Source organism: Schistocerca gregaria, unplaced genomic scaffold, assembly GCF_023897955.1.
Source record: "Schistocerca gregaria isolate iqSchGreg1 unplaced genomic scaffold, iqSchGreg1.2 ptg000700l, whole genome shotgun sequence".
Taxonomy (NCBI): domain Eukaryota; kingdom Metazoa; phylum Arthropoda; class Insecta; order Orthoptera; family Acrididae; genus Schistocerca; species Schistocerca gregaria.
The window spans coordinates 20001-27500 of NW_026062079.1; the positions used below are offsets into that span (position 1 = coordinate 20001).

The 7500-nt window shown below is 51.0% G+C and overlaps 3 non-coding genes across 3 annotated transcripts in view; all 3 read left to right on the forward strand.

Annotated features, from left to right (window-relative positions):
* Positions 1 to 4880: 4880 nt before the first annotated feature.
* LOC126320081 (small subunit ribosomal RNA) lies at positions 4881 to 6773 on the forward strand. The gene has a single exon (XR_007557846.1). It is a non-coding gene; the product is annotated as a small subunit ribosomal RNA (ribosomal RNA).
* A 362-nt stretch (positions 6774 to 7135) lies between these two features.
* On the forward strand, positions 7136 to 7290 carry LOC126320079 (5.8S ribosomal RNA). Its single transcript, XR_007557844.1, has one exon. It is a non-coding gene; the product is annotated as a 5.8S ribosomal RNA (ribosomal RNA).
* A 188-nt stretch (positions 7291 to 7478) lies between these two features.
* The window catches only part of LOC126320082 (large subunit ribosomal RNA), a 4222-nt gene continuing 4200 nt past the window's right edge, over positions 7479 to 7500 (forward strand). Inside the window, exon 1 of the ribosomal RNA XR_007557847.1 lies at positions 7479 to 7500. This exon is cut by the window's right edge and continues 4200 nt beyond it. This is a non-coding gene — a ribosomal RNA (large subunit ribosomal RNA).

The window sequence follows — 7500 nt, forward strand, 5'->3', positions numbered from 1 at the left end:
CGTAAACATCTGGAATGCGACAATGTCGAGTGCATCCTCTCTGCCACATTGCACCGTCGACACTATGATAACCAGAGCAGTAGGTCCACCTATAAAAGCACAATACCCCACTCCTCCGACAACTACCATTGCTCAGATAAATCAACACCACCAACACACATCCTACACAGAGGGGCACCAAATATCATCCCCCGCCCTCGTGTTATACCACATGAAAAATTGCAGAAGTGAGAGACACACATCCGCCAGCCTCTTGCTACAAGCATCGAACCGACGTGACGTATCTGACGGTGACTCAGGCATCCGTGTACTGCCACCACTATCCACCCCCCCCCCCCCTCTCTCTCTGCCCCCTTCCCACACAATACCAAATTTAACCAACTTTATCGCTTAACCTAACTGTGGCTGTACCAGTTTATCGCTTAACCTAACTGTGGCTGTACCAGTTTATCGCTTAACCTAACTGTGGCTGTACCAGTTTATCGCTTAACCTAACTGTGGCTGTACCAGTTTATCGCTTAACCTAACTGTGGCTGTACCAGTTTATCGCTTAACCTAACTGTGGCTGTACCAGTTTATCGCTTAACCTAACTGTGGCTGTACCAGTTTATCGCTTAACCTAACTGTGGCTGTACCAGTTTATCGCTTAACCTAACTGTGGCTGTACCAGATTATCGCTTAACCTAACTGTGGCTGTACCAGATTATCGCTTAACCTAACTGTGGCTGTACCAGATTATAGCTTAACCTAACTCAATTTGTCCCTTAACCTAACTCAATTTGTCCCTTAACCTAACTCAATTTGTCCCTTAACCTAACTCAATTTGTCCCTTAACCTAACTCAATTTGTCCCTTAACCTAACTCAATTTGTCCCTTAACCTAACTCAATTTGTCCCTTAACCTAACTCAATTTGTCCCTTAACCTAACTCAATTTGTCCCTTAACCTAACTCAATTTGTCCCTTAACCTAACTCAATTTGTCCCTTAACCTAACTCAATTTGTCCCTTAACCTAACTCAATTTGTCCCTTAACCTAACTCAATTTGTCCCTTAACCTAACTCAATTTGTCCCTTAACCTAACTCAAGTTGTCCCTTAACCTAACTCAAGTTGTCCCTTAACCTAACTCAAGTTGTCCCTTAACCTAACTCAAGTTGTCCCTTAACCTAACTCAAGTTGTCCCTTAACCTAACTCAAGTTGTCCCTTAACCTAACTCAAGTTGTCCCTTAACCTAACTCAAGTTGTCCCTTAACCTAACTCAAGTTGTCCCTTAACCTAACTCAAGTTGTCCCTTAACCTAACTCAAGTTGTCCCTTAACCTAACTCAAGTTGTCCCTTAACCTAACTCAAGTTGTCCCTTAACCTAACTCAAGTTGTCCCTTAACCTAACTCAAGTTGTCCCTTAACCTAACTCAAGTTGTCCCTTAACCTAACTCAAGTTGTCCCTTAACCTAACTCAAGTTGTCCCTTAACCTAACTCAAGTTGTCCCTTAACCTAACTCAAGTTGTCCCTTAACCTAACTCAAGTTGTCCCTTAACCTAACTCAAGTTGTCCCTTAACCTAACTCAAGTTGTCCCTTAACCTAACTCAAGTTGTCCCTTAACCTAACTCAAGTTGTCCCTTAACCTAACTCAAGTTGTCCCTTAACCTAACTCAAGTTGTCCCTTAACCTAACTCAAGTTGTCCCTTAACCTAACTCAATTTGTCCCTTAACCTAACCCACGTTGTCCCTTAACCTAACTCAAGTTGTCCCTTAACCTAACTCAAGTTGTCCCTTAACCTAACTCAAGTTGTCCCTTAACCTAACTCAAGTTGTCCCTTAACCTAACTCAAGTTGTCCCTTAACCTAACTCAAGTTGTCCCTTAACCTAACTCAAGTTGTCCCTTAACCTAACTCAAGTTGTCCCTTAACCTAACTCAAGTTGTCCCTTAACCTAACTCAAGTTGTCCCTTAACCTAACTCAAGTTGTCCCTTAACCTAACTCAAGTTGTCCCTTAACCTAACTCAAGTTGTCCCTTAACCTAACTCAAGTTGTCCCTTAACCTAACTCAAGTTGTCCCTTAACCTAACTCAATTTGTCCCTTAACCTAACTCAATTTGTCCCTTAACCTAACTCAATTTGTCCCTTAACCTAACTCAATTTGTCCCTTAACCTAACTCAATTTGTCCCTTAACCTAACTCAATTTGTCCCTTAACCTAACTCAATTTGTCCCTTAACCTAACTCAATTTGTCCCTTAACCTAACTCAATTTGTCCCTTAACCTAACTCAATTTGTCCCTTAACCTAACTCAATTTGTCCCTTAACCTAACTCAAGTTGTCCCTTAACCTAACTCAATTTGTCCCTTAACCTAACCCACGTTGTCCCTTAACCTAACTCAAGTTGTCCCTTAACCTAACTCAAGTTGTCCCTTAACCTAACTCAAGTTGTCCCTTAACCTAACTCAAGTTGTCCCTTAACCTAACCGACGTTGTCCCTTAACCTAACCGACGTTGTCCCTTAACCTAACCCACGTTGTCCCTTAACCTAACCCACGTTGTCCCTTAACCTAACCCACGTTGTCCCTTAACCTAACCCACGTTGTCCCTTAACCTAACCCACGTTGTCCCTTAACCTAACCCACGTTGTCCCTTAACCTAACCCACGTTGTCCCTTAACCTAACCCACGTTGTCCCTTAACCTAACCCACGTTGTCCCTTAACCTAACCCACGTTGTCCCTTAACCTAACCCACGTTGTCCCTTAACCTAACCCACGTTGTCCCTTAACCTAACCCACGTTGTCCCTTAACCTAACCCACGTTGTCCCTTAACCTAACCCACGTTGTCCCTTAACCTAACCCACGTTGTCCCTTAACCTAACCCACGTTGTCCCTTAACCTAACCCACGTTGTCCCTTAACCTAACCCACGTTGTCCCTTAACCTAACCCACGTTGTCCCTTAACCTAACCCACGTTGTCCCTTAACCTAACCCACGTTGTCCCTTAACCTAACCCACGTTGTCCCTTAACCTAACCCACGTTGTCCCTTAACCTAACCCACGTTGTCCCTTTGCCTAACATAGTTCACTGCTCGGAATCTCTGGTGTCGTTGTTATCCTCATGTAGATGTCTTGCGAGTGTTGCTTACTTTCCACATATTCCTGCTATCCACTGTCAATTGTACTGCAATAGGACTATATCGCCGACCCCCCCCCTCCCCCCCCTCTGTCCCCCTCTGTCCCCCTCTTTGTGTCTCTGTCCTCTCAAGCTGGTCGGTCTGGCGTTTGAGTGTTAAATGAGCCTCGCAGCTGTTCAGTTGCATTCAGATGTCGACGCCCTCAGTGTACGTCGTGGTATGGTCTGTGTCCATTGTCCGCTGATGTCGTACGCGTAACCCACACGCTGTACCGATCATCGGTCGTTACGTACAGAGTGAAGTAGTGTGATACGTGTGACCGTACGCTGGCTGTGCCCAACGGTGTCGAATCTCAATTTCCATATGTTGTGCTTGATGCTACTTGTCTCGTCTCCCAATAACAGCTAGGTTGCACTGTGGTACGCCGTAGAGGCGTGTGGGAGGAACGTACGAACGCATTGTATGTCACCCTGGGTCGCTGGGGGTGGTGGTGCGGTGAGTCAGGTCAGGTCAGGTCAGCGTGAGCCGTCTGATGTAGTGACGCGTGTATTCCGACTTTGTCGTATTGCCTCACACAAAGTGCTACCCTGGTGGACCGCGTTCCATATCTGGGACATGCCGCAGATGCCGGTTGACAGTGGATCGCGGAAGGTACATCGCATACGTGCGCGGGCCACCTTCCACGTGTTCTCTTCTGCACATGTCGCAGTGTGTATGTGGTCTGATGTAGCGTGTCGTGACACATGACATCCTGGCATGCAAGAATTGTTGAATTCGCAAATGTAGGTGGACATCTACGTTTACTGCCCAAGATACGCAAATGAACTGGAAATCCGTTGTTGAGCGGTTGTTCACGCTGGAGGTGAATCTGTGATGGCGACGATCGGTACAGCTATTAACCGGTTGTTTCAGCGGTACCCGCCACATCCACACGCGTGACTAGGCCCATGTGGGTATGAAGCGATACGCGGCGGTGGCTTGGTGGGACTGTTCCCGGCCGGTGAAGGGGGGCCGCCCGGCGTGTTGGCCGCGCGCTGCGTGGGCGCACGCGCAACAGGCGGCTGGTGGGGGGCGCCGAGTGGCAGGAGCGCCAGCCGACGGGCCCGGCAGGCGGCGCAGCTACGCTGCGGCGCACCCTGCACGCGGCGCCTGGCGGCCAAAGTTGGTTCAGCCGAGCCCGGTGCGAAGCGCGGTGGACATCTGCAGTGTGCTGGTCTGATTGAGGACTGTGTGCGTTGAGGATGCGCCGCCGCCTGGCACTCGGCGCCGCGACGCCGTCTGCTGCTCGGTCGCCCCAGCGGTTCTCGCAGGTGGTTTGTATCGCAGTTGTGCGGACGTGTTGGCGCGTGCGCTGTGCTGGGAGAGTTCGCTTCTGCACCCAAGTGGGGCTTTGCCCTTGTGTGGCGCTGGCGTTGGAGCTGCCGGTCACCATAGGTGGCGCGTGTTGTCTCCCGCCGGCAATGCCACGACAGCACGCTCCCGGGCCTCTGTCGGCAGCGGCAAGCTCAGTTGGGAGCAAGGGTGTTCGCACTAAAACCGTCTACTCGCCTAACTCCGGGCGATTGCGCCTCTCTCGAAACCGACCAAGTACCTAGGACGGCGCTGCGCGCCGCCGGGACCTGAGAGGGTTTCGAGGTGTATCGTGCAGGGGAGCTCGGCCTCCTCCTGTTTGCAGAATAATTGAGCGGACGCTTGCGTGTTCGCGCGGGCCCCCGGGACACACTCCCGGGCGGCCGGCTGCTCAGCTCTAGTTGACGCAGCTCCCTGGTTGATCCTGCCAGTAGTCATATGCTTGTCTCAAAGATTAAGCCATGCATGTCTCAGTACAAGCCGCATTAAGGTGAAACCGCGAATGGCTCATTAAATCAGTTATGGTTCCTTAGATCGTACCCACGTTACTTGGATAACTGTGGTAATTCTAGAGCTAATACATGCAAACAGAGTCCCGACCAGAGATGGAAGGGACGCTTTTATTAGATCAAAACCAATCGGATTGGCTTGTCTGGTCCGTTTGCCTTGGTGACTCTGAATAACTTTGGGCTGATCGCACGGTCCTCGTACCGGCGACGCATCTTTCAAATGTCTGCCTTATCAACTGTCGATGGTAGGTTCTGCGCCTACCATGGTTGTAACGGGTAACGGGGAATCAGGGTTCGATTCCGGAGAGGGAGCCTGAGAAACGGCTACCACATCCAAGGAAGGCAGCAGGCGCGCAAATTACCCACTCCCGGCACGGGGAGGTAGTGACGAAAAATAACGATACGGGACTCATCCGAGGCCCCGTAATCGGAATGAGTACACTTTAAATCCTTTAACGAGTATCTATTGGAGGGCAAGTCTGGTGCCAGCAGCCGCGGTAATTCCAGCTCCAATAGCGTATATTAAAGTTGTTGCGGTTAAAAAGCTCGTAGTTGGATTTGTGTCCCACGCTGTTGGTTCACCGCCCGTCGGTGTTTAACTGGCATGTATCGTGGGACGTCCTGCCGGTGGGGCGAGCCGAAGGGGTGCTTTCGCGTCCCGAGGCGGACCCCGTTTAAATCCTACCAGGGTGCTCTTTGTTGAGTGTCTCGGTGGGCCGGCACGTTTACTTTGAACAAATTAGAGTGCTTAAAGCAGGCAAGCCCGCCTGAATACTGTGTGCATGGAATAATGGAATAGGACCTCGGTTCTATTTTGTTGGTTTTCGGAACCCGAGGTAATGATTAATAGGGACAGGCGGGGGCATTCGTATTGCGACGTTAGAGGTGAAATTCTTGGATCGTCGCAAGACGAACAGAAGCGAAAGCATTTGCCAAGTATGTTTTCATTAATCAAGAACGAAAGTTAGAGGTTCGAAGGCGATCAGATACCGCCCTAGTTCTAACCATAAACGATGCCAGCCAGCGATCCGCCGCAGTTCCTCCGATGACTCGGCGGGCAGCCTCCGGGAAACCAAAGCTTTTGGGTTCCGGGGGAAGTATGGTTGCAAAGCTGAAACTTAAAGGAATTGACGGAAGGGCACCACCAGGAGTGGAGCCTGCGGCTTAATTTGACTCAACACGGGAAACCTCACCAGGCCCGGACACCGGAAGGATTGACAGATTGATAGCTCTTTCTTGATTCGGTGGGTGGTGGTGCATGGCCGTTCTTAGTTGGTGGAGCGATTTGTCTGGTTAATTCCGATAACGAACGAGACTCTAGCCTGCTAACTAGTCGCGTGACATCCTTCGTGCTGTCAGCGATTACTTTTCTTCTTAGAGGGACAGGCGGCTTCTAGCCGCACGAGATTGAGCAATAACAGGTCTGTGATGCCCTTAGATGTTCTGGGCCGCACGCGCGCTACACTGAAGGAATCAGCGTGTCTTCCTAGGCCGAAAGGTCGGGGTAACCCGCTGAACCTCCTTCGTGCTAGGGATTGGGGCTTGCAATTGTTCCCCATGAACGAGGAATTCCCAGTAAGCGCGAGTCATAAGCTCGCGTTGATTACGTCCCTGCCCTTTGTACACACCGCCCGTCGCTACTACCGATTGAATGATTTAGTGAGGTCTTCGGACTGGTACGCGGCATCGACTCTGTCGTTGCCGATGCTACCGGAAAGATGACCAAACTTGATCATTTAGAGGAAGTAAAAGTCGTAACAAGGTTTCCGTAGGTGAACCTGCGGAAGGATCATTACCGACTAGACTGCATGTCTTTCGATGTGCGTGTCGTGTCGCGCAACACGCTACCTGTACGGCAGTGGCCGTGCGCCGCGTGCGGAACCACGCGTGCCTCTCAAAACTAGCGGAAGTGTTGTTGTTGTGTGGTACGAGCGCTGAAGCTCTGGAGCGGCTGGCCTGCGGTACCTGGCGCCTGGCGCCGGTTTTGAATGACGTTCGCCCGAGTGCCTGTCCGCTCCGGTGTGGAGCCGTACGACGCCCATCGGCTGTGAGGCCGTTGGACACAAAAAAAATAGTGGAACAGGGGCCGTCAGACGCCTCAGTCCCGCAAATGCTACTGTCTTGAAAGAGACAGTGGGAGACTGAAAAGGAAAAGATCACCCAGGACGGTGGATCACTCGGCTCGTGGGTCGATGAAGAACGCAGCAAATTGCGCGTCGACATGTGAACTGCAGGACACATGAACATCGACGTTTCGAACGCACATTGCGGTCCATGGATTCCGTTCCCGGGCCACGTCTGGCTGAGGGTCGGCTACGTATACTGAAGCGCGCGGCGTTTGTCCCGCTTCGGAGACGTGGGAGTGTCGTGGTCGCCTGTGTGGCCGGCCGCGTCTCCTTAAACGTGCGATGCGCGCCCGTCGCCTGGCGGTTCGCATACCGGTACTTTCTCGGTAGCGTGCACAGCCGGCTGGCGGTGTGGCGTGCGACACCTCGTACAACGACCTCAGAGCAGGCGAGACT